General features: G+C 50.4%; 1 protein-coding gene across 6 annotated transcripts in view; it reads right to left on the bottom strand.

The window, feature by feature from the left end:
• OPCML (opioid binding protein/cell adhesion molecule like) overlaps positions 1–26,778 on the bottom strand; it is a 264,304-nt gene that overhangs the window by 82,423 nt on the left and 155,103 nt on the right. Inside the window, exon 1 of one of the 6 annotated variants that reach the window (XM_085526067.1) lies at positions 227–685. The exons of 4 other annotated variants lie outside the window; for them this stretch is intronic. The gene's annotated coding sequence lies outside the window, so the exon portion shown is untranslated. Of the gene's footprint in view, positions 1–226; positions 686–26,778 lie in introns of those variants that run through there. One more of the 6 variants, XM_085526068.1, reaches the window with a different exon arrangement.

The following is a 26,778-nucleotide window of genomic DNA, read 5'->3' as shown; positions in this document are numbered from 1 at the left end:
GAGCTGGCATCAAAAGTTTATAACCCAAGGAGGAAACGTAAGTGTCTCTGGCAGGAAAGGGAGGGCGGCCATAAAAGCAGGCTGGGGGAGCAGAGCGGGCTCGGAGTTGGGTCGCCGGCTGGCTGCTGTTCGTTTTGCTTTTTAGAGAGGGAAAAGGAAAACAGAGAGAAGAAGGAAAAAATAATAATAATAATAAAAAATAAAAGCCCAAAAAAAAGAAAACCACCAAAGCTCCCCAAAATGCCGATTCTGTCGCAAGATCGAAACTTCCCCGCGGAGCTGCAGGCGACGTCCGGACGCGGCGCTTCCTCAGTGTTGGGTGCAGGATGTGGCTGTAGGATGTGGCTGCAGGCGGGGGATGCAGCGGGGGCTGCTCAGCGCAGCAATGGGGCGGACGGGGTGCAGAAGGGCGGCATCATCCCAGCCCCGGCGGCACAGCTGCTCGGGAGCATCCCTGCGCGGTACGCAGGCTGACTGCCCGGGGTTGTCATGGCAGCAGCTCCATCACTGACCGGCACTTTGGCTCCCGCTCGCTCGTAGCACCGCACACCAGCAAAGGAACCAGCCACTCGCAGCCCCCCGCGTTAACCCTCGCAGCCCCTTGCTGCAGAGGGGGCTTTAATCATGCAACACACGGCGCGCACCGCCGTGCGCTCGCAATGCAGCCCCCGAGGAGAGGCGGGATGCCGGCTGCCCTGCCCACCCGGCCACACCTCGCTGCTTCTTTCCCTGCATCCACCTGTTGATGCTCCTCCGATGCACACAGAGCGGGCATCGCGTTCTCTCCTGTGTCTGCGCAGCAGTAGGGCTGGAAGGATGCTCGTGGTGAGGGTAGGGGGGATGTGGTGTCCTCTCACCACGTGTGTGCCCCAAAGGACTGTGTAGGATGCAAAGGAGCTCCAGGGCTTCCCATGCTCTGACCCTGCCATCCTCACGCCTGTTCTGCCCTGACACTGCAGTGGGAAGCTCTTGGGTTCATTGCTCCCACCAGAGCAGCCCCCGATACCAGCAACAAATAAATGCCTTGTTGTTCAAAGACAACCCCAAACCTCCATTCAGCTGCTCCAAGAGGAAAAGGGAGCACCAAGACCTCACAGCCCAGACACATCTCTGTGCCTACAGACAAAACTAAGTGCCTTGCTGCTGCTCCCCACACCATGCTGTACAACTCCTTGTGCCCACATCAATACGACAGCATGTTTGGGTGCTGTCCCCCAAAGAGCATCTTCTGCTGAATGCCTCTTGGGGAAGAGGCTAGAGGAAGAATGGAAGGATCTGTGAAAAGCTTTTCACTAATTTATTGCCCCAGCCCAGTCCAGAGACCCACACATGGCTACTAAAACTGATGGAGATCTGCTAAGGTTTTGCACTGCTCCCGAGGCCGATGATGAGCAGAGCACAGTGGCAGTGAGACGCAGTGACCCTAAATCCATCCCCAGCCACAGGCTAGTGCTGCAGAGCTGCGCCTGGCTCCCGGCACTAGCTATGGCTGCAGGCACCGGAGGGATGCTCACTGCAGCTTGGATAAATAGGGCAGTGAGGAAAGCACGGAAGAAAGCAGGGCTGAGTTTGCCATTGGAAAGTTAGCTTAACCCTGAACATGCAGTTGGTAGCAGGCATCCTCTGAGGGGAAAAACAGGGATGAAGGACACCCCATCTCCTGCCTGATCTGCTCACACTCAGCACGGAGGAAGCAAAGCTGCTTGCAGGGAAGGAGCAGCAGAGGGAAAGGAGTCAGCAAAAACCCACTGCAGTTCTTTACCCATCGCAGAGCCCGACCCCAAGCACTGCTGAGCCTCCTCCAGCACTGGGAGCAGCTCCAGAGGCAGGATGCTGCAAGGACCAGATGCTCCACTGGGGAAATGTTGTTTACCCCTTGGGATAGGAAGCTGTAGGCGAGGAGTGTGCACAGCAGCGAGCCTGCCAAAGACAGTGCGACTCAGGAAAGGGGAGACTGAAAGGAGAAGAAGTCTGTCTGCCTCTGAATGAGACTCTGAGGAGGCTGGAGGGACGTGGTTACATGAACAGATGCATAGGTAGGGCATAAATGGATAGATGGATAGCTGAAGTGGCTGCTGCAGACAGCTGGGCACAGGTGAGCATATATGGGGCATTGGGGAGGGGAGAGAGGGGGCTGGAAAGAGAGCGCTCTGCATATTTATGTAATAGAAACCTACCTAACTGGGTATGGACCCAACAGCCTGGAACAGCTCTGCAGGAGGCTGCAGGCAATACGCCTCAACCGTGCTCACCCCCGAGACCACTCTGGGCTTGGAGATACAAGGAGGAAAGCAATGTTTCATTGCAGCCAAGCTCCCCCGCTCCTCCACAGCCCCAGTGATGATGCTTGTGCCTGGGAAGGTAGCAGCAAGGGGTGATGGATGAGACAGAAACACCTGCATGTTCCTCTGAGTAACAAGGGAGTGACATCCCACTGCCAGCTGCACACCATCATGGTCCCTGTGCTGCTTTGCCATGTGTCTCCCTCCAGAGCAACTCCCACTATGGGGCTGCACAGTGATGCTCCATGCCATGTGCATCACCCCAAAGCAATGCAAACAGCTGGAGCCCCATCTTCTGGGATGCCCCATCACTGTCACCACCACTGAACAAGCAAGCTGGCACGTGGGGGAGAAAAGGGCGAGGAAGAGAAAGTTCAAAATGCAGGAGGCTGCAAAAACGCGACCCTGACACCAAACGAGAAGGCAGGAAAGAAAGGCTGGGCTGTGCCCAGACGTCTGCAGACCGTGGGTCATATGGGGTGCTCTGCAGGTGGCCTCAGCTCAGGTCCATGTCTAATAATACCGTGCAGCTGAGAGGGACTTGGAGGCTGGCACGAGCCCTGGGGGCAGCAGGCATATGGCAGCGGCGGATGCTGCTCCTCACGGTGACGTTAACAAGCCCTGACCTTCTCTCATCATCCCAGAGGCTCAGAAAGAAACCGAGACTGCAAGGACAAGTCCCTCCACCTCCCTCGCTGCCTTCCCAGCCGGTTGTCAATCTCCGCTTTTATTAGTGGCGCAGTTTGGCCTCTATCTCCCTTGGAGATTTCTCCCTCGTTGCTCTAATCAGGAGCTTGCAAATGTCAAGAGTACAGGCCTGGAAGTAATTAGTGAAGGACCGGAGCCCGGGGGCTATGAGCCGCTCAGTGGCAGCGCTGCTCCGCACCGGGGAGCAGCCCAAGGGCTCCAGGACCCACTCAGAGGAGCCAGAAGAGCCCCAAGGATTATTGCTGCCTCCTTGCAGATATTCACAACCCACATCCTTCCCAGGAGCACAACTCATGGGCTTCCCCAACCTGGACACAATGCACCCCACCAACTCCTGCCCATGCTGTGCACAGCCAAGGAGGAAAAGCCCTCACCATGCAGAGAGAACCACAGACCTGCCTAGGAAACAGCTTCCTTTATGTTGCTTTGAGTCTCCAAGCCACTCAGCCTCGTGCACAAGGAAATGGGGTTAACGCATCACCCGGGAATGCAGAAGCCTCACGAAGCAGCAGGGAGCCCCAGGAGGAGGGCAGAATGTGTTTACCCAAAGCATCAAGCCCTGCTTGCAGGGGTTCACCCCAGTGCTGATGGAAGCAGAAGTTCTCCAGCACTCCCTTTGGAAGCCCCAAAGCCTGTTCCAGGCTGCACTGCCGCATTCTCTGCCTGCAGACAGCTGAAGCCAGGCTCCTTTCACATCTTGCTCTGCTGGGACATGGGAAATTTCTCACCTTGAGCTGCTCGGTCACACCATATGGCCACAGCACACAGCTCAGCCCCATGGCGGATAGGCAGAGCTGCACAACATTGGCACCCCACTACATACGAGTGGCATCTGTGTGCGGGGCTACGGGATTCCTAACCACAGCCATTCTGCACTATTATTCCCTCCTCCCTTTCTCCCACCTCCTCTTTCTCTCCCTCCTTCTCTCCATCTGTCCCTACCCTCCTTTTCTTCCCAACCTTTCCTCCTTGCACGCTTGCAGCTGCTAATTTTTACCCAGTGTATTTGGCAGCTCAGCCCGACAGCTCTTCCCCCACACCTCGCCCTGCTTCGTGCTTATCCCTTATTCTTATTTCTTCAACCCAAAGCAAGAGCACTCCACACCTATCGCTCAGGAGATCCCAAGGGCAAGTGTGCTTACAGCAACATCACCACCAGAATTACATAATTCCAACCTCAGAACGCACAGCATCCCTCTGCAATGCAAACAACACCAGCCAAGCAACTCTCATCCCTATGGAAAACAGGATGAAAGCCTTCCTGAAGCCATCCACATCTGGTCCAGCTGCCCAGCAGCAGCTCTCCATGCAAAGCACAAACCTCTCCCCCACCCCTTGGCTCTATAAGGCAGGATTTATTTATCCCACTTAATTTTTCCAGTTGTTTTATCTTGTTTTTATCTTGGCGCTAAATCAGGATTTCTCCGCAAAAACAAAAAACACCCAATTTTTTATTTTCCGTGCTGTTACATTTAATGCGTTTTATCGCATGAATTTAGCAAAGGGAAAAAGCTGAGGTAATTGTGGAAAGAAAAAAAAAACAACTCACAGCCTATTCTTCATATTGATCGCAATGCTCGAGCTCGGCGTGGCAGAAAATGCAAACTCCAGTCGTGCTGCTCCATCACCCCACAGCCCAGCAGGTCCCTATGGAGCTTCATAGGTTGATGCCCCGTCCTTGGAGGTGTTCAAGGCCAGGTTGGATGGGGCCATGGGCAACCTGATCTATGGGGTCTCTATGGGGATCAATGGGGTCTATGGGGTCTCTATGGGGACATATGGGGTCTCTATGGGGATCTATGGGGTCTCCTGGGCAACCTGATCTAGTAAATGTGTGTGTTTGGTGGCCCTGCTAGGCAGAGGGGTTAGAACTACATGATCCTTGAGGTCCCTTCCAACCCGGGTCATTCTGTGATTCATTGGGAATGAAGGGCTCCACTTCAGTGCACTCACACCGTGCCCCAAGGGGCTGATGGCTGGGGACAAGCAAAGGGCAAAGCACAGAGATCACCAGCAGGGTGGGTTGGTTGTTGTCTTAGCTTTGTATAGTGCAGATGGACCAGAGCATCATCCCTCTGCCATGCCCTACATGTAGGTACCACCTCCAGCTGCCATAAAGACATGAAGCCCAGCCTGGGGCATCCTGCATCCATGGCAGCAGCTCAGCAGGATGTGCAAACCAAGCTCCACTTCACACCGATGGTTTTAATGGGATTGCTTTCCACTTAATACTCAGCGTGCAGCTCAAATCCCTGGGTGAGGCAGACAGATGGCAGGCTCAAAGCAGAGGAAAACCTGACGGCTTTCAGAAAGGAGGCTGTGCTGACGGCACCCACCCCTCCTTTACACCAAACACTAGAGAAAAAAGCACTCTGCAAACACTCAGCGCTGCTCAAAGAGGCCAAGAAACTCAGGTACAGCAGAACGGGGCCGAGCCTGAAACTCAAGGACTGCATTTCCAGCAGCAATGCTGACATCAGCCCAGGATTCTATTCTTCATAGGGGGGTGAAATGTTAAGCTCTTGCAATGCCAAGATCCCTTGTTGCCATTACTGTTGGTATGCAGTGAGTTTGGACAAGTTTTCAGCTCCCATGTGGGTTTTTTTTTCCCCTAAGAACTCTCTCTCAGCGGATGGGAGATGTTTGTGATTACAGATGTGACATTTTGCTTCATTAACAAAACACTGCCATCCCAAACCACGCGACAATTCACCCCAATGCTTTGGAGAAATCACAACACAGAGCAACAAAAACATTATGATTCCTTCTGCAAATATCATCATCTCTGCTTCACCCTATTACGGCACTGCCAACCTTCTCCATCAGCACAGCACTCCCATTGCTTTGCATAACCCCTGCTGGTAACAGCTCTGCATCCTGAGGGTCTAAAATCCCAACTCTTACACCACTTACAGACTCTGCAGACCCAGTTTGGGGCCAAATCAGACTGATTCCATAAAGGAGGGACTGGGAACAAGTAGGGCTGAGCATTAAGAAAGCACAAGGCCAAGGATGCGGGTAGGTGGCACTTGGATGAACCTGACCCTACTTAAGGAAAGGATGTGGAACAGCAATTGAAGGCCTGCTTTGTGACATCCCACATATGATTGCTTTTCCATACTGGAGATGCTCATAGGAACCTGAACGTGTAGCAGGTACCTGTGTGAGCATCAGCCCTGCCATGCCTTGGCCTCTCAGTTATCCCCACCAGCCCAAAGCACAAGGACTTTCCTTCCACTTCCCAGCCACACTGCAAGGCTCAATTTATAGATGCTCACAAAATGCTTCGTGAGCTCTTGACTGAATGAATAGAAGAATAAATAGATAGCACAGAGAGCCCTGTTTATCCTGTTTCTAAATACGATGGCACCACATCGCCTCCAGGCTTATTTACAAAACACAGAGACACAGAAATGATCAGAGCACAGCCGGGCCACCTACGTTCCGTGCTGTAATAGGGAACACGAGGCTTTGGCTGCATTGGGAGCATACACGTACACCCACATACATATACACCCATATACATATACACCCACATACATACACCCATTCCCCCTCCTAGCACCCTGCACGCTTTATGAGCAAGAGGGGGCAGAACGAGAGGACTGTACTTGGGGGGCAGGATGTGATGAATGGACTTGTGGGGCAGAATGGGGGCTATGGTCTTGGGGGGCAGAAGGACACGACTGGACTTAGGGGGCAAACGGCAATGAACACTGGACTTGGGGGACAGCAGGACTCAATGATCTCTAAGGTCCCTTCCAACCTGCACAACACTGTAGTACCATGAACCTTAGGGGAGGGTTTGGCTGCAGTTTCAAAGGCTGAGCAAGGTTTTTGTACACAGCGCTGCCTCCGTTCTGCTCACTGTCAGCAATCCGTGCTATCTCCGGGTTGCTGACAACCCGACAATCTCCGATACTGCAGCAGGGTACCAACCTGCAAAGGCTGCAAAGCGTGTCAGCCTGTTTCCCAGCGGGAATAACAAGGCACAAAAAGACAAAGGAAACCAAATAGGTTTGGGGACGCAAGACATTTGCCCTAACAGAAGTCCCTCCGCCTGCATCTCCTCCCGTACATCGTTATTAAAGTCAGCATTTGTCACGTTAAGCAGCCCTTGTAACATAAAGCAAACCTGTCGAGACAAACACAAGCACCGCACGTGGGTGCCATTTTCTTCCTAACTGCTTTATTTTTATTTATTTGTGTTTTTTTTCCCTCCCATCTCCCTTTACCGCTGTCCCTGTTAGAGCGGCTCGCCCTGATGAGCAGCCGCTCACTAACTTCTCCTGGACCTGAAAACGCTTCTCCTGTTCATTGTTGTTCCTCTGTCACCACAAATTGGCACTTCGAAAGAGATTTCCAGGCCAAGCATTAACCCCCTCTGGAGCCCAGCCTCATAAACACACACGTTATTTGTCAAACGAGAGAGGAAAGCAGTCAAGCTTCAGGAAAACAGAAGTGACTTGTCTGAAACAGCACAGAGCAATGAGGGCGGAGGATGGAGTGGAGACTGGCGGCCCCAAACGCCACCCAACCCGCTCTCCTTCTCCCTGCGGCATCCCAAAACGGCTCCATCTGCCCCATCAACCTGCAGGCACCCGCTATTCACAGCCAGAAATAGGACCCAGGAGTCCTGACATCACGCGGCCGTATTTAAGCACAAAACAAGGTTTCCTTTGGGTTGCAAATTCCAGCCCAAAATCCTTTTAGAAAAAGGTTTTATTTATTGTCAACTCCTGGATGATCGACTGAGGCCGTTACCGGCCCTATTTATTTCCCCCTTGCAGGAATCAGAAGGGGCTGAGATGTGAAACCAATGAAAGGCTCCAGCACTGACCCTGGGCTCGTGCTGCTCTGCAGCCCGCCGGGTGATTATTTTATAATAGCCGATAGCATCTGTGATTTAATGCAGCTGTTAGAAATTAGCAAGGACTCCATCGAAAGCGGCCCAGTCACTCACGGTAACAGGCTCATAAATCATCCCCCCCGTGCTCCCTGGCATTTACAGTGTCTTTTCTTAGGGATGCAAAGCATAGATCCGGCCACCCTCCTGGATTTACTTGTATTTATACTTTTAATAATGCAATTAAATAAAGAAATTTCGGGCGCTGTGACGCTGTTGCTAAAAGTGGCACCGATGACAACTTCCCCTGCATGACTTTCCTCTGTAGTTTTCTCCCCACAAGCCAATTAAACAGATAACAAACGGCTTCAAGGCACCTCAGAGTTATCATAACAGGGTGAAACAGGGCGGCTGATGCTGGGGCAGGAGGAGGACGGTCTCATAGAATCACAGAATCAATCAGGTTGGAAAAGACCTCCCAGATCCCCACTGTCCCCACTGCCTACATCCCTCAGTGCCACATCCCCACAGCTCTGAACACAGAATGACCCGGATTGGAAGGGACCTCAAGGATCATGTAGTTCCAACCCCCCTGCCTGGCAGGGCCACCAAACATACACATTTACTAGATCAGGTTGCCCAGGAGATCCTATAGATCCACATAGAGACCCCATAGATCCCCATAGAGACCCCATAGATCCCCATAGATCAGGTTGCCCATGGCCCCATCCAACCTGGCCCTGAACACCTCCAAGGACGGGGCATCCACAACCTCCCTGGGCAGCCTGTTCCAGGGCCTCACCACTCTCCTAGTGAAGAACTTCCCCCTAACATCCAACCTAAATCTTCCCTTTTTTAACTTAAATCCATTTCCCCTAGTCACACCCCCGGGGATGGTGACCCCATCACAACACATGCAGCTCTAACAGAGAAGAAACTTTTCCAGCCCCCACAGCACAACTGTCTCCACTGAACCACATCACAACGGAGCCCACTCTGCCCTGTCTGTGCCCCTCCAAGGGACCCCCTGGTGCAGACAACCCCAAAGGGCCCCACAGACTGCACCAGCCATGCACTGAGGAGCAGAGCATCCCTCCCCACCTCCCCCTGCTCTGATCCATCCCCGTTGCACGCTTATTTGCACACCCACACGCATGCCTCCTCTCCAGGCACAAGCCTTCAAAACATCTTCTTGATGGACTCACGGGAGCTCTCAGCTTGTGTCTGAGCTGAGGCAGCAGGGCTGGGAGCTGGGGAGCAAAGTGGGTCTGTGCACAAGAAGCAGTGAACGCATCCACCTCTTCTCCTTGCATACACCTCCAGCTCCAGCCCTGAGGTCGTGATGCACCTTTCTGCTTTTGCTCCCAAATGAGCCCTCTGTGCTCAGTGTGTCTTGAAATACAGCATGCCCCAGACTGACAGCTGAAGGTTCACAGCTGATTGCAAAGGGCTTTTCTGCAAGATTTCACCCGGTGAGCTCTGCAGGCACTGGAGCAAAGCGAGATGCACCCAGCTTGGGGGGCAAAGACTGGGCAGCAGAGCTGGGAGTGGAGCTGTCTGGGTTTACTCCCAAAGGAAGTTCACGTTGGGTTACATTTTGAGCTCCTGCAAGGTTCATATTCCTATATATCCTTTCAAAATGCCCCTTCTCTAACCCTTCACACCATCAGTTTTAGCAGGGAGCCTGACAAATGCTGGGGCTTCCAGCACACACAGACCACCTCCATCCTGAGCCAACATGGGGAGCAAGCACCCCCCTGCTGCTCCTCAATGCTCACCTCCATGCACCGCTTCACTGCAACACAGCAACAGAAAGAACTTAAATAAAAGGGCTCTTGCTTCTCCTTCATCTAAGAAGGTTTGCTGTTAATAAGGAGAAGTCAATTTATTTCTCAACCTTGCACTGAGCTCTGCTACGAGAGAGTTTAGAGGAAGCCAACACCCAAAAGACTCCACACAGACATCAGTGGATCTGCAGCTCATCCCTGTTGAGTCCATTTAAAATGCTCTCAGCATTTTCATCATTTCCTCCCTTTTAAGTAGAGTTCAAGTCAGAAAAATTACTCTGCATACACAACCCCAGAGGTTCCATATTTCTCCTCCTACGATGACAGTTCCTGACCAGATCTGCTTAATTTACAAGTTGGGAGATAGGGTTCCTTCCCCCCCCCATACCCCTTAAAACTGCCAGCCCTGCAAATTCCTCCAGAATGGAAATATTCATCCGGTCCTCCCTGCTCTGCCACCTCCGCACAGATACACAGCACCAGGCACAGCTCCCGAGACACAAGCAGATGGAAGAGGGAAACCCATTGGGATCCCAAGCCCAGAGCTGCATTGGGATCCCACATGGGATGGATGGGTGCTGGGTGTGAGCATCCCTAGAGATGAGGCAGACTCATGGAATCATTAAGGTTGGAAGAGACCACAAAGATCATCAAGTCCGACTGCCAGAAGTGAACCAGCGCCAATTACTCCCGTCCTCACCTCAAATTCTCTTCTCAGCATGCAGGAAATTGGAAAAGCCTTGATCTCAAAAAGAAAGCGGAGGGCTTCACTAAGCACTTTCAAGCAATACTTTAATAATAAAAATTCTAATTAAATTTTTAACGTTTAAATACATTTGTCGCGTGTTTCCATTAACAACATCCTGTGCCTCTTTTAATTTGATAATCACCTCACCCTCAGCAAATAACCCCCCCCCTCCATGTATTCCAGCCTATCTGGCACAGCAGATGACACCACTTTCCCAAGGCCACGCTGCACACGGGGGGCAGCGGTTTGTGGTGCTCTGCTGCGAGCAACATGAGAGGCAAAGGGAAAAGCAAACCAAAGAGCTCCCTAGGATGGGCCTTCCAGCAGACCCACATCACAGCAAATCACAGCTAACCACTGGGGATAATGGGAACGTTTTTCTTGCTATTATTGCTGGGATAACTACGAGCGGAGCAAGTGGAGGAGCAGAACAACAACAAGCTTCAGAGGCGGCTCTCTGAAAACATCCACAACCATCTCCCACGGCCACTGGCACAATAAAGACCAGCTCCCAAGCTCCCTGCTGCCTTGAAGAAGCAGCTGCTTATGGAGAAGACGAGATGTGAGCTGTTTATGCCTCAATCCCTTCTCACTTCTGCGATGCCATCTTTAGAAAGGGCAAAAAGCTGATTCTGGAGGATAATTCAAGCCACCCATTGATGACTGCCTGGAGCAGAGGTGGTGCTTAGTAGCTGGAAGGGATCTTTGATGGTTTTGTATTTATTCTATTAATATTATTATTATTATTTTTAACCGTTGGATCGTTTTATTAATATTAATAAACTAGCAGGAAAGTGCTAATTTCCTCCATCATTCCCCTAATTACCTCTATTGAATTGCGAGGATCATCTGCATGAATAATGACTCCCCATGCACTTGCATTACTGCTATGCAAAGTCACCGGGAAGAGCTGCATCCTGCATGGATGCTCCAGCACTGCAGGAAGGAGAGAAGGGTCTTTGGAAGCACCGTGTGTGTTGGGAATAGTAGCTCATGGATCCTTCCCCATGCTTGGCAGACAACAGCTCTGCAACACCCTCTGGCTTGCTGGAGAGCCACAAGTCTTTAAAAGATGGATGGTGCTCTTGGATGACATCCATTCCCCTGCAGCTACTGTGTGATACAGGGCTTGTATGAGCAGAGGGGTCTGCCAGCATGTGGCAATCTGGTGTATGGTCTCTGGGGACCTTCCTTCCTGCACAGGGACTTAATCCTGCCTTCTTTCTCACCAGAAAGCCTGACGCACAAAGGACATCTCCATAACCATCCTTGTTCTCAACATGGTAAAGCAGCTCTGACCAGCTCTTGCTCAAACATGGGGGGGGGGGAAATGGGACATCATCACTTGCTGTGAGCACACTCAGCTTACACAGCACCCTTCAACCACTGCCCCTGACGCAGGAAAGCACATTCCTCCCAAATTTGTATTCATTTTCATGAACTCCCCATAAAAGTCACTAATAGAACACAATCTGCTAATTAAATTTCACTCAGGAAAGCATTTTCACCTTAGATTAGCGGTGTCCTTGCACATTTTTTGCCACTAATGTACTAATAACATCTTATTTATCTTATAAATGAATTCGCTTAGACTTATCATTAAATTTGAGATATTAACACACACGAATGAACCCAAAGCAAAAGGAGGGCGAATAACTCCAAAGGGATGAGAACCAGGAGTCCATTTTCCTTTTTACTGCTAGGGAAATAAGGCAGCACACTGAGAGCTCAGGGAAGCAATGCTCTTCCTTGAACTGATGGAGAGGTGCAAGCAAAAGCAAGGAGCCAGAACCCAGGGAGACAGCACAGCTTCAGCAACCCCAGGTCTTTGCAAGGAGGTCTCTATTATGAAGCTGTTCTATGCCACACTACACTGAGATGCATCTCACCCCATCCTTGCTCATCCCATTGGGAACACAGCTCTATGCCAACACCCAAATCCATGCTAGTACCCAAATCCACACCCCAGTTTCCCAACGACTTGCCCCACAGAGATGCCCCATCTGTGTATGTAAATAGCCTGCAGAGCCCGGCTGCTGCACCTGCTGCCAGAAGTGTGGCCTGGATTTAAGATATTTGTCAAAGGGAGGGAGGAGGTGGGGGAGAGGCATTCTTGATCATGAATCTTGGCAGGATGCAGCTGCTGTCTGTGCTTCCCTGCGCCTGGCTAGAAGATGGATCACAGAGAGGAGGCCAAGCTGCAAAACTTAAATCTAGGCTTGCTTTCACTCTCTGCTGCAAATCCTCCCTGCTAGAGCCGTTTTCTGATGACACATCCTCAAAACTTCCTTGTCCCCAGCTCCAAGGGGACACCTCACTGCTTTCCTGAGCATCACACCAGGTCTGTGCCAGCTCCCAATGGCTCAGCAGGCATCCAGCTGCACCTCCAAGAAGCAGGATGCGTTTTTGTGCCTGGCTTTTCATTCTGCTCAGGCTTTTTGTCCCTAATGGGGGTTCAGCCCTTAGGCAGTCTGGATGGAGTCCCACCCTGGCAGAGCAAAACAAGAGCAATGATGGTTCCCACCACGGTGCATTCATACCTGGCCCCATAGTGCTTAGCAGCCAACTTTGCCGAACAACACACAGCATCCAATCTCCGCTACTCTGACAGCAGCATTTTCTCCTTCCTGAAGACTCATCTCTTTCCCACTTGTAATAGGATGAGGCAACATTGACATCCAGTGGCCGATCAGGTTAATCGCAGAGGAGATGGGGTTTTCTCCTGGGGATGGAGCACGCATTCTCCAAGATCCAGCAGTGACATTCAGAGCTTCCCATGGCCACCCCTCCTGCAAGAAACCTGCCAGCACCACAGCCCTGACATCGCTTGGGCCAACCAACACCACAAGCCAAGGGACACTGCATCCTGGGTCTGCCTTATTCCCAAGTTCTCCATGCTGGAAGATACAACAGGCCCGCTGGCATTACAGCCCCTCTCTGCCATACCAAGCTCAAACCATCTATCTGCCTGCACACACAGCCCATGCCCATCACCTGCTCACACGGCTCTGGCTTTTCTCTTATTCAGACCGTGTTGTCGGCTGCCGTTTTCATGCACAATTTGCATGCCTGCAGGGGCAGCTGGATGCTCTTCCCTCCCCTGACAGCCACTAAAAACAGAGGCTCCCCCTCCTCAAGTCTGCTTTAAAGGTTCTCCCGGTTTCTGCGGGGGTTTAATTTTATTTTAAAGAAATACGGAGGCAGATTACATGCTATGCAATTAAATATTGATTGGGAATTCTCCCCAAGTATGCTTCCCCTCCATCTCTCTGCCTCCGCAGGGAGATGTCAAGTTCTGTTTCCTAAGCTGTCCCCATCCAGTGATTACGTTCATTAGGACAGCAGCCTTGTGGTTAAAAGAACTTTCTTTGCTGCTGTACGTTTAATTAGACAACTCTTTCCCAGAAATTATTTATAGCCGAGCTTGGGAGCTATTGTTAGTCCGAATGTAAATAAGATTCAAAAGGGAAATCCCAGGGCACCCCTGTGGCTGGTGAGCCGCTCACTTCAATCCATTAGCACTGGTCCCAGCGCCCCTGCTTAGTGCAGCCTTCCAGGGGCTCTATGGCTGCAACTTGTGCTATTTAACAAAATAATACAGCCAGCCAGGCTCGGCACAGGCTTCCAACACAACTTTCTGTGCACTCAATGCACGGAGATGGGAAAAGCACCAACACGCCGTAAGGAAAGGGTTTGGTTGGAGAAGGACACAGCAACGCCAGCACCTCTACAAACACAAATTCAGCCTGGTTCAGCCCAAGCTGGTCTGCTCCAGTCTGAGAGCCCCTCCCCATGCACCTCCTTAATTCAGCTCAGTGGGAAAAATATCAGCTTTAATTAGGGCAATACACCTCTTTGCAAAACCGTCTGAGAACACCTGAGCAGGCTTATGTGTGTGTTTAAACAGGATCATTTTGGAAACGTGCCTTGAAAGCAAGACCAGCAAACTCAAATCCCTTTGCAGCAAGAACGCAATGAGCTCCAGCACCCAACTGCAGGCTGGGTATCAGAAAAAGGTCCTGAACCAAAGGATGGTTGGGCATGGAAGGGGCTCTCCAGGGCAGTGACTGCAGCCAGCAACAGAGCTGGGTCTGATGCACTTCTCGGGTGGTTTCTCAAAGCGTGGAAGCTGAAGGTCATTGAACAACCTGCACTACACGTGGGGGAAATGCAAAACCAAGCGATGCTGCCAGCTTTCCATTTCTGCATCCCATCTCAGCCAGCACCACTGCCAGCGAAGCTCCCATCAATGCCACCAAGCCCAGGCAAGAGCCATCACGGTTCTGGAGGGTAGCGCCGTGGGGAGGTCTATTATTTTAAACATATAATTGATTCTAATTCATCACTTATCGCACGGTGACAGATTTTTATATAGTTTATTATCTCAGTCACAGCACGGGGGCCCGGGGGGCTGGCTCCTATTGTTCAGCATTTCCTGCTCCTGCCTCATCTCGAGCTGCTCCCGTTATCTGTCTGATTAAGTTAGGGATGCTGGTAGCTCTTGGTCCCCAGGTAGCCGTCAGCACTTACACCTCCCCTGCAGGACTGAAGCTGCTTTTGTGCACCTTTCCTCCCCAACCCGCCTGTCACACACACTGTCACTGCACTCAGCTGATCTGGGGATGAAAAGAAAGCACTTGGTCCCCACCTCCAGGGCACTACAGCACCCTGTGCCCTGCAAGATGCTACCCCAAGAGGGCAGGTGCCCCAAGAGTTAGCACCGGGATGTGCAACATCACATCGCTTCACCACCCCATCCAGGCCCTGAGCCCAGGGGCCAGGTCCTGCTCTTTCAAGCAGCGCTGGGGAGCAGCTCCCCTTGCATTGACATGGGTCCATTTCATGGGTTTCCATTCCACAAAGGCACTCTTAACTTCTCCAGGACTTTGCTTTTGTTCTGTATGATCACAAATAAACTTTAGTGTGCGCAAACGTTTCCCCTCCCAGAGATCCCCAGCAACACCAGAACCGCGCTCTCCCCCAGCGCTCCACGCAGTCACACCTCCATTTCCCTGTATTCATTTCAGCCTTTTTACATTACCCTGAATTATTTCTACAACATTTCACGACGCCAAACGCAACGCTGAACATCACATACAACAGCTCCGAGGATGTCATTACGTGACACAACACAATGATGGAAGCGGTTTACAATCCGCTGCTGTTTCGGAAGCGTCGAGGGCTGCTGCATCTTAGTTTTGATTGAAACATCTCATTTTGATTTATTTATTTATCCCCCCCCACCCTCCACCTCCAACCTCTGGATCAAAGTGTTCTGTATGGAAACAGCCTGACGTTGCTCTATAAAACGGAGTCAAAACAATTCTTCTCAACACAAACACCAGAGACTTTAATCTCGGTGTCAAACAGCTTCGTTACAGCAAGAACAAAAGGCAAAGCTGGGAGATGCTGCAGCTGACTTGAAGTAACGGCTGCCCTTAATTGTTTTAAAAGCAAAAGGAAACATGGCCAGGATTAACCCGCTTCCTTGGTAGCATGGAATGCAAACGGACCAATCGCCACAGAGCTCCAAACAGCCAAATTTAAACAGAAGTTTGAAACAGGGAAATTCTGGACCTTTTTTCTGCCTGGTGCAAAGGATGTCCGCGGCTCTGCATGAAGCAAAGCCTTTCTGGCACCCTGTGGTGCTATCGCTGCTCCCCATGTGGCTGGATCTCCTTTAGCACAACACAACCAGGCTCTCAGCTGCACAAAGAGCTCTGGTTTCCCCACCAGCAACTGCCTTTGCTGCTGACATTTTGCTCAGCACGTGATGAGCTTCCTCCCCCACTTCCCCTAGGAATGACACCGCTGTTATCTCCGCTGCATCTAAAGCACACACAGACTCAGTTTAGGGACAGTTAATTTCCAATTCTTTCCAGATGGGTTGGAATAATATCCCCAGGTGGTAAATACATTATTAAGAAGGCAGTTTGGTGTGAAATTGGCTATTAAAATATAGATAAAGTTTAATATATTGAGCTCCTTGTCAGAAAAATCACTTTAGAGGGAGCTTATTATTTGTTTGATATTAAAAGAGTCACAGCTCCGCTCCGAGTGACAAATGGGGAGGGGGAGGAAATGCCACCAGTAATGGACAAAAGCTTTTTAACATTTAAATTTAGGATTCTGCTCGGCGCCCCACGCTGTGCTGGGTATGGCCATGCTGGGTATGGTCATGCTGGGTACGCCCATGCAGAGCATCCTCCTTCCATCTTCAAAAGCCAACAGCTGAGGTTGGCCATGCCTGCAGTATCCTTCGTTGCGTGCCTGAGCTCCAGGCATTTAAGGGGAGAAATCAGACAAGAATCACTGGGAGGCAACAAAGAAAAAGCCTTCCCAGTATCCATAAGGTCGCTGTGCTGTGGCTCTACCCGCGTGCCCTCTTGCTGGAGCTCCATCCCATCTCCAAACTTCAAAAAGCAAAGAGCTCTGAGAGCAAGCTCAAGCACTTTGTGATGCTGTGATTCCAAAGCTCTGCGCATCCCAGCCTGGGTGGGATCTACACAGAATAATTAAGCAAAACATCACCAGTCCACGACGGTACTAAGCAGACATGAGAGACGAGCTGCCTCTTCCCTCTGCTCCACGCAGGGCTCAAGTCAGGGCTCGCATTACTAAGACTTCATTAGTTTTACAGAATATACTACAGAACATTTACTAGCGGGCTATGAAGAATCATAAATAATTAAAATTAAATTACACTTGTCAAGGAAATGAACGAACCGCTTCCTCGAGATGCATTATCCTCACACACTTATTTATCCCCGTTTGAAGCACTTGCTCACCAACTTTGCAGGGCTTTGCAGAGTGGGGTTGGAACACAACGTGCTCCCAGGACCACATAATATCACCAACCTGATCTGTACCTTGCTGAGCTCCAAAGTAGAATTACAAGGTAAATCAACCATGCCATGGCACGTGCACCCGTGTTCGAAATCAGCGGTGGTGTTAAAAGTGTTATCAATTGGTATTATTATTATCTAGCAATTAGCAAACTTCAATAATCGGCGCTTATTAGATCTTCCACTTGATGAGAATTTACAGTCAGAAGCCTTCAAGGGGAGGCACAATAACGGTGGAAAACATCTTAACTAATTAATTAAACCCTCCAACAGCCACGGAGTCCTTATGAGAAATAAAAAGATAGCCAACCCTAGTAGGTTATTCTGAGCTCAGGGTGTGGAGGTGCTATGGGGGACTGCAGGCAGCAGCTTTGTACCACCCAGCCCATGCAGGAACCACAACTCCATGCCCAAATCCTTAGGTATGCACAAAGAGGGGCAAACAACGGCGTTCACTCGTGAATCAATAATTAATTAGCTAATTCAATTAATTCTTTCAACACTTGCAAATAAAACCAGGACCAAATCCAAACGGTCCTTCCAACCCAAGCTGCTCCACGATTCTATGATTCTACGAAGCAGATCTCTGCACTCCCCTCTGCATTGCACTCCCGCAGAGCTTCTAAAGAAACCTTCCCCTTCCCCATGCCCTCTCCTCCTCGCTCTGCTTGCTGGTAATTATCCACCAAGCGCTGCTCCCTGGGTCTCATGCTCTGCCCAGCACCCGGCACAGGGTTTGAGGCGAGTGAGTGCCAGTGAGTGGCTCGCTAGTGGAGGAGGAGGATCAAGGTTGCTGGTGCTTCTTCAAAGGAGATGTGGAGAGGTTTGGAGGAGAGGCGGGACTGCCGGCAGGCTTCCCCAGAACATCTTATTAGAGTCACTTTCACACATCACTTGAAAGCCGCCTGACAATGTCCTTTCTTTAACAAAGCAAATATTGTATAAATTAATAGCCCTTCAGGGAAAGACAAGAGGCAAACGCTTCCCACCGCAGCCCCGACGGTCACTTCCAGCAGCCTGTGAGAAGCAAAGTGCCACCAGGATGGGGGGATGAAATGAGGACAAACCCTCCTGCTCCAGCTCAACACGTGCCGGGGTCCCTGGGTGCACCCTGATACCTCCAGAAAGGAGGGTGAATTGAGCAGAAGAAGCCTCACATCCCTCACTGCCCTGCACCGCTGCTTCCCCGAGGCAAGCCCAAGGATCTCTTTTATAGAGCTATCAATATTTCACGTGCACACGCTTGGAATTTATGAAGGTAAAGCGATGCCTCTCCAAAAGCCATCCTGTATGCGGCTCAGCTTGGTGCAAAGCTGTGGACAGGAGATAGGCACTGCTCTTTGCTCATAATGAAACACCTCGATTGGAAAAGGATGGGCCACTCTGCCCAACATCAGCTTCCATTGGGCCAGGACCTGCAGAACGCACAGCCATGGACTCCCCCCATGGGTTGCCTGCAGCACTCCTGCAACTCTTCCTCTCCCTTCCCTTGCTTTGCTGCCTTTGCCCTTTTCTCATGTTTAACAATGCTGGGTTCCCTCCTCCTCTGCCCCAAACCCACCTCCCTCTGTGCAGACCCGCACTGGAGCCACGCAATTGATTTAACCTCTGCTATCTCTGCGATTAGCCCAGCCACAGAGCAGATAGTTGCCTCTTATCAGTCCATTAAGGAGTCAAAGAATGCCGTTACCAGTTTTTTATCTGCAAAGAGCACACAAAGCCCCGCTGATTATTCTATTAATTTGTTAATGAACCTGTCTTGCCAGACACACTCTCAGCTTCTTTGCAAATAGGGAGAGGAAATTTTCATCTTCCTAGGGGTTCATGCCCTGGGCTTTCAGTTTCCAACTTCTGGAGGATCTGAAGCAAAAGTTTGTTCCAAATTGCAGAGCTAAGAGCAAATCTGCACTGCGGGTATCAGAGCAGAGACTGAAGGTATCACTGGGGAGATGGAGATACACCTGCAGGTGTTGCCTGCAACCAAAGCAGCAAACCTGGCAATTCAGGGCTCTCCCTACCAAGGCCAGACAGAAATCGCCTGATTGACTCAGAAATGAGATATTAAAAATAATAAATTTGAGGCTCTGTTCACCTGCCTTTGGAGCCTCTGAGATTTCCGAGCCCGTGTTCTCTCGCTGTGCAGCAGCCTCACCGCCTCACCTTAATGCCTCCAAATCTTTCATATATTTACTCTTACAACACCCCTGTGCAGGAGTGATATTATTACAACTGCTGAGAGGCCCAGAAAGCCTGGGATCATGCAGAAAGACAGGAGCAGAATGAGCGATTATGCCCAAATCTTCTAAATCCCGCTCCAAGCACCCGCCTGCTTCTCCTCCCCATAAGCAGGACAGACACCTCACTCTGCAAAAGCTGAGATTCCCCAAAATGCTGCAAATTGGGAACTCAACTGCAAAACACTGATGGGGCGAAGATGAAAAGGAGGAGCCCAGCCAGGGGAGGAAGGCAAAGCTCTTCACACTCCTCCTCTTATATTCACTCACGGCCATCAAAGAACTGAAATAACCAGATAAGTGCAGTCAGGTTTGTGTAGAATTCATCTGTCTCCTTAACCCATCCCTCTTCCCTTCATCCCAAAAAACACAGGCTTTCTTTTGGGTTGTTTTTAAGGCAAGGAGAGCTGGGTGCTTGAGTACTTCGAAAGCTGCCAATTGCACGAGGAATTAAAAGCATAACCCTGGAGCAGGGAGGATGAATACATCACGGACAAAAGAAACATGTCAGCACACCCACACGCAGCTTTGTTTACTTTGCATTCATACGTTTACTCTGCTGTCACCTCCATCCCTGAATCCTAATGATAAAAGACAAAAGGCAGAGAATTCCCACTCAGACCCCAAAATCTCCACCTGATGCAACCAAATGCAATCTACCCCAGCCCTACCGCAACCCCATGGGCTGGAGACAGCTGCAGGTAGGACCCAGCTCATCAACCAGAGCCTGGATTAGGAGCAGAGCCCTTGGCCCAGCCTTCTGATGGCACTCAGATGTCTGGAAGCCAACCATTTCCCATGGACATTGAAGAGCTGCCAGTGTTCCTATAGGAACCCTTCCTATGCACTGTGCCAAGCGAGGCAAGATATTTGTTTCCACGCTCCTGGGTTTCAGCCACGCTCTGCATGTCATTCATCCTGTTTTCACACTGAAACAGGCTTTGATCTAAAGACCAGAACTGATACCATGTAAGAATTTCAAAGCCATATCGCCTTCAATGGATGCACCACTCGGTGCCTCCTCATCGCTCATCCTCCCCTGGAAAGAGTAACCTCATTTACAGTTCACATTTTGATGCCTCACCCTGAGCCTCCTCTGATGCATCCCCAGTCCCAGAGTGGACTCAAAGGTTCTTTAAACCAAAGCATTTTAAGCCAAAACAATGGCAGCATCTGGCAAGGCGCAGACCAGCCGGCCTGCAGGTTGACTCCATCTGCTGCTGGCAATGGCTTTCAGGTCAAAGCAGGCTTTCATTGCACAGAGCAGAGACAATCCATGCCGTAAGGAGTCCAGAGGAGCTCTGCATTAAAGATGGTGAGCATAAAAGCACAGATCTCAGTGGAAGAGCCCATGAAAGCCTGCCTAGGAGATAATACTGTGGGAAGACCAAGCTCCACGTATCTCAAAGGTAGAACTTCAGACTTCTGACTTAGATTTTCACACTCAATAATTCAGAACCCTTCACTAAGGGAAAGGCAACAGCTGTCCCTGATGGCCAAGTGCTCGAGGCTCAGTTCTAAGGCCTGATCTAGCAGCATACACGCTCCAATGATGCCAGTGGTCAACAGCAATCACCCCAAGCAAGACAATCCTGCAAGCATCTGAATCATTAGATTCAGCACTGACCCCCCTGAGCCTGACACTGAAAATACAAGCATCCTTACACGACAGCTTCGTACCAGCTTCCAGCACTCCCCGCTAGATATTATGTCATTATCTTTCCCCACCAATACAAGGCAGTACTGGGCACACAGAGCCAAAAGCACTGTTTGTCAGCTGGATGGTGCTTTGCATAGCTCTGAGCACAGCTCCTCACTCGGGCCCAGAGCACAATGACAGCAATAAACAGAACTAACAGCACATAAAATGGGGGTAAAAGCTGCCTTCTGCAGCCAGGGAAACCTTCCATTGCCAGCACTTGTGCTACTGGGGAGCCTGCTCTTCCCAGAGCATCCCAATGCCACCCAGCCATCCCCACCCCAAAGAGCAGCCCAGCATCCTCCCAACAGGCACCATCTTCATCTTCCCTGCTTACACCTTTCTGCTTAACCAGTGCTTGGTATTTGAGTCTAAAGGTTAATTAAGTGTGGCTGCAAGAATGAAAGGCCACAATCAATTACCACATCTCCTTGTCCATTTGAGTCATTTTTTAATCATGGTGATTTGGTATTTGGGGAAGCACGGGGTGAAGAGAAGAGTAAAATTCTTTCCCTTTCTTCCTCTCATTTGAAAAGACGTTTATTCAAGCTGGACGATTCCCCAGTCTCTTCTGGGCATCATGCCTTCCCTTGGCACCTGCCACCTCCTTTCTCCTTCCCTTTGTCTCTACACACTGCTCCAGAAGAAGGAAGCCAGCAGAGATGGGGAACACAAGAAAAGCTGCCTTGCAGCCTGCACTGAATCATCAGGGTCTGGAGGAGCAGGAGGAGCACATACAGGTCTGCTCCCACGCAGCTCCTTGAGTATCTGCCCATCACATCAGTTCCTGCCCTGTCTGCTCCATGACACACCTCTATTCCCTCCTAAAATACACGGGGCTGCCCACACACCTCCAGACACAGCCCATCCAATGTTCCCAACAAACACACCTCCAAAACCTCATTGCAACATCACAAACTCATCCCTTAACACACACACACCCCACCCTAAAGGCACAATCTCCCTCCCCCTTCCAACACACTCCTCCTGCCTTTTGTAATAATTAACTATTTAAAATTCTACCAGTGCTAATCGCAGCAGTCCGGGCTGTGTTCTCATTACCCAGGATCAATTCCTGTTTAATATTCACCTCCAGGGGTGGATGTGGCTGGAATGAGCTGCAGATTTCTCTTTCGCTACGCCAAAGCTAATGAGTGGCTGCTGCTATTGTAGTACAGTCACTCTGCTGTAATCAGTCAAAATAACAAGCAACAGCACCTTCCAGGGATGCGAGATATTCTACATAAATATACATAGACAGCCTGCCATGCCGACAGAGCTCACATCTCAGTGAGCTACAGCCAAGGTGCAGCCCGCCCGGCTGTGGGCGTGGGGATAAACCCACAGCCCTTTAATTAGCTGCCATCATTATGGGGTGTCACACCCATTCATAAGGGCTGGTCTGCACCTTGGGGCTCCTTGGGAGACTAACCTAGCCCTAATCCTTCCCTTCAATCCTCCCTCCACAGCGCTGCAGAAATAACAAGGGTTAAAAGCACCACCCTGTCTGCTCCCTTCGGTGCATTTGCCAACAGGTCTTGCATGGGACGGGGTTGACTTCCATCTCCTTCCTTTCCATCCAAGGGGAAAATGGAAATAGCGTGTTTCCTCTCTGCTTTTTAAAGCACCAGAGATAGCTAAAACCCACTCCTCTATGGAAATCAACCCAACAAATTGAGCTGGTAGGACCACAGGGATGGGAAACTGTGCTCAGTTATTACACTGAGGCAGCACCATGAGGGCCACCTTCTTCTCTCCAGTGCCCAACAGGGTCCACAGTGCTGCTGTGGGTATAGAGGCCAGCAAAGGCAAGCAATTGGAAATACAACCACCACCCTCCCATGAATAGGCTCCCAAACCAGATGTGAAGATTGGTTCTAATTACTCTGACAGCATCCAAAGCAGAACCCCCAGAAGAGGGTTCTGAACAGAAGAGAGGCTGCAGGATGGATAGAAGTGAACTAACAGCCAATTCACTTGGTTATCCCAAAGAGGGATAGGAAGCTCTCAGCTTGGAAGGGCACAGCCAGCTCCACAGTGAGATGCTGAAGTGCCCAACTCCAATCAGGCAACAGCACTGCTAATGGAGCAAAAGGGAACTGTGCTCCTGGTGCTTGTCTGTCACCCCCCAATAGCTCACAGGGGAGGAGAAAACCACAGATGCCTCAAGGCAGTTTGCTTGCTGAAAAATCAATAACTAGTATTAAAAAATGGATCCAGTTCCCATTGGAACAGACTGCTCAGGGCTGTGCCATAATTCTGCAGAACAGTCAATATTTACTGTAAGTGTCTCAAATAAAGATTGAGCTTCGATTTAGTGAGATCGTTATTGTGCGTTAATAATATGCCAATTGATTATTAAACATATTTACCGAGGGTATGAAAAATAGGCTTGGAGATGAAAGGGCATCTGACGCAGGGACATGATGTTAACTAGGAAACCTAATTGCACAGAGCTGCATTAGCCAAATTATCTTTCTGTCATTAGGAAACATTCTATAGAGGCATTAAAATGCTACAGATAGAGAAATGATAGATGAACATTCAAAGGAGTTGGGCAAGGGGACAAATTGCATCCCAACAAGGCACTGTGCGCCTGATTCTTCATTGGCACCGTGATGGCATCGCTGCTACCAACCCTCATCTCTCCAAATACCGGGCCAGAAAGGAACCAAGCCATCTCTATGGACAGCTTCAACACCATCTCCTCCAGCCCTGCGTCCCACCTTGCAGCATCTCCTTTTGCTGCTGTGGGGTTAATTGGGGCATCCTGGTTAATTGGGGCGGCCTCACCCGCGACGCAGCTCTGCCGTCAGAGCGCTGACGCAAACTCTGCCGAGCTCAGTGCTGACATTTGGCCGCCTTCCGAAGGAGACTTTGTGCTGCTGGAGGATTTTCACAGCATGTCCACAAATGTCACTTCAAGTAACGCTCGTAGCTAAGCAGTCAATTCTCACTTTGAAAATACAGCCAAACGTCAATTTCTGCATGTTTTGCTCCTATTCGAAATTATATCCTCTTACTGAATAACCAGCCTAACAGAAGGGTTGCTTTCTTTTTTTTTCCTTCCCCCTTGTCCTTTTCCCACAAGTTCTTGATGAAATGTAAATGATTTTCAACTTTGATCTTTATACTTCCCGGCTGCTTCTGACTACGTTTCTATCTTAACGATTGGGCTCCGACTCGCTCCTGAAATAAAGCTCTTTCCTCCCATCCTCACCATGCAAATTAATGAGCAGTCCAACGCAACAGCTCAAAATTCCTTCCTACCACTGGAAATCATTTCCATTTGGAGCAGTATATCCCACTGCACCCGCTCAGTGGACTGCTGCTCACCAGGCATTCAAATTCCACTCATCTTATGCCGCAGGGCAATTTTGAATGCACCAAAGCCCAGGCTGTTGATGCTGATCAGATTTGTGTCACAAACAGGAACCTTCCAAGCACAGGGAGATGCACAGCCTCACATCTTCCCTGGGGTTTGGGTCCAAGGACTGTAGGGCTGTCCATGGCTCACAATGAAACCACAGCTTTGGGAACCTGCAGATCTGGGCTCTGCACTCACACATACACTGCTTTGGCTCCATGCTGAGCAAACTCATTATGTTGGGGCTAATGGGTACATTTTAAAGACAGCTAATTAAAATATATGCAAATATAAATATATGCACAAGTGTGCGTATATGTAAACATACACCTATATACACACACATATATAAGTGTAGAGAGATCTGAAGTGTGACTTACTTAACAAAAAAAATAAGAAGAGTGGGAATTAAAACTAAACTGAGCCCCAAAGCTCTGACTGAGGGGTACCTCCCACCTCCACACCATGCCTGCACTGCATCCCTGCTCTGCCCAGCCTCAGCAGCAACGCCAGAGCTCTCCATGTGCTGGTTTGATCCTACTCTCCAGACAGCAAACGCTGGATAATTCATGCACTCTGAGGCAACAGGAGGAGAAGAAAGGTATAACTTGCCTTCAGGCTTCCCACCTCCTCCTGAGACACCCCTGCCTAATGTTGGTGCAAGACTTTCTGCTTTCTGCTCCAAAAATTGGCTCCTCTACGTCCCGCTATCCCAGCAGCATCCCCAGCTCCATCAGTGCAGCCCAGCCGCCAAATCCACCTCCCTGGCCCCACTGCTTCACACCTCTTGTCTGCCCATCTATTTACTTAGAAGTAGGAATCCTGAAAATCCTTGGTGATCTGTAACCACCTTTCATCAGAGGATTTCGGAGCATTTTCCAGACATGAACTGAATAAGCCGCCCTGCTCCCCTAAGAGGACGGACAATAAGTAGGATTAATCCCAGTTCAGGAAACCAGGGCCTGAGAGGTAAGAAGAGGGAAAGAAAACAAGGCAAGAAATCACTCTGGCTCCCCAGTGCCTTCGATTTCCCTTCCTCTGCTCAAGCTACCATGTGCTGAGCCCCAGCTCTGCTCTGATCCCTGGCTGAACAGAGACCAGACCCTGACTCCAGCACCCCAAGGCAACAATTAGCATCTTTTCTCTGGCATTTTCCCCATCTTCCCCTGCCCTCCAGAGAGGCTTGGGAGAGACACAGCCATGACGAGCTCCTGAGAGATGCATGAACCTGTTTGCAGAATATGACTATTTTTTTTGTGGTGTTTGATGGAGAGGGAAAGTTCCCCTCAGAAGAGAAGGCTCTGCAGCAGCCACTGCTGCTGCCGGAGGGAAGGTGACAGATAGGGTAGCAGAAAGCTCTCTGTTTCCCTCTCCTGTCTGCCTGCCTGCTGCTGGAATGAAGATAATCTATGAGCAGTAGCGTGCATCAGCACTGCTCTCTCCCTCATATAAATCAGAAGGGTGAAGCTGTATTGAAGGCAGCGCTCCCCAAGCCTTCCCCCAGCACGATCCATCTGGTACTGAAGGTCACAGAAGTCTCCAAGGACAGGATAATCACTGCCCAGAAAAGGGCTGCACTCCATCACTTGCAGGGTGGAGGCAATACAAGGCAGGGACATGGGGCTGCCATCCCACCTTGCTTCTCCTAGTTGCACTCCCTGCTTTCCACCCATCTCTGCTTCCCCCAGCTAGGCCAATGGGATGGGGCATCACAAGGTATGGATGGTGCTGGTTGGTTTGGGTAGTTCTGGCTAGGTTTGGGCTGGCTCGTTAGTTCTGCATAGTGCCCCATCTCAATGGACAGCCCTTGGCCTGCAGGAGCAGCAATGGTTCCTTGCCTCCAAGATGTCTCAGCAATGCTTGGGGCCAGCCCAAACAAATGGAGGACAGCCCAGTGGTATAGGCAATGTCTAGGTTGCGATTTATCAGCCCCATTGATGCAGTCAATAAGCTCATCCCTCTTTTCGACATGGCTGTGATGAAGGAGGTGGCTGGAGGGCATTTAACAGGCTGTGATGTGCAACTGATGGCATGACCGACCAAGCCATCAAGCAATCCCCCCTCAGCTCCCACCCCAAACTGGCCTACCTCCTTCTTGCCCTGTGCCCTTATCCACTCCTTCCTCAGGACTTGGTAATGGCCATAATCTATCTGCTGCACAACTTAATTAAAGTCAGTGCCAGAACAGAGCTGATCGAATCATTGATGCTGCCCTGGATCCTGCTCTGCTTGCTCCTGAGCTGTTGCTACCCACAACAGGGG

This window comes from Coturnix japonica, chromosome 34, assembly GCF_054131305.1.
Source record: "Coturnix japonica strain WE chromosome 34, WE-NBRP24, whole genome shotgun sequence".
NCBI classification, from domain to species: domain Eukaryota; kingdom Metazoa; phylum Chordata; class Aves; order Galliformes; family Phasianidae; genus Coturnix; species Coturnix japonica.
The sequence above is the reverse complement of the archived record's forward strand: the minus strand, read 5'-3'. Positions and strand labels throughout refer to the sequence as shown.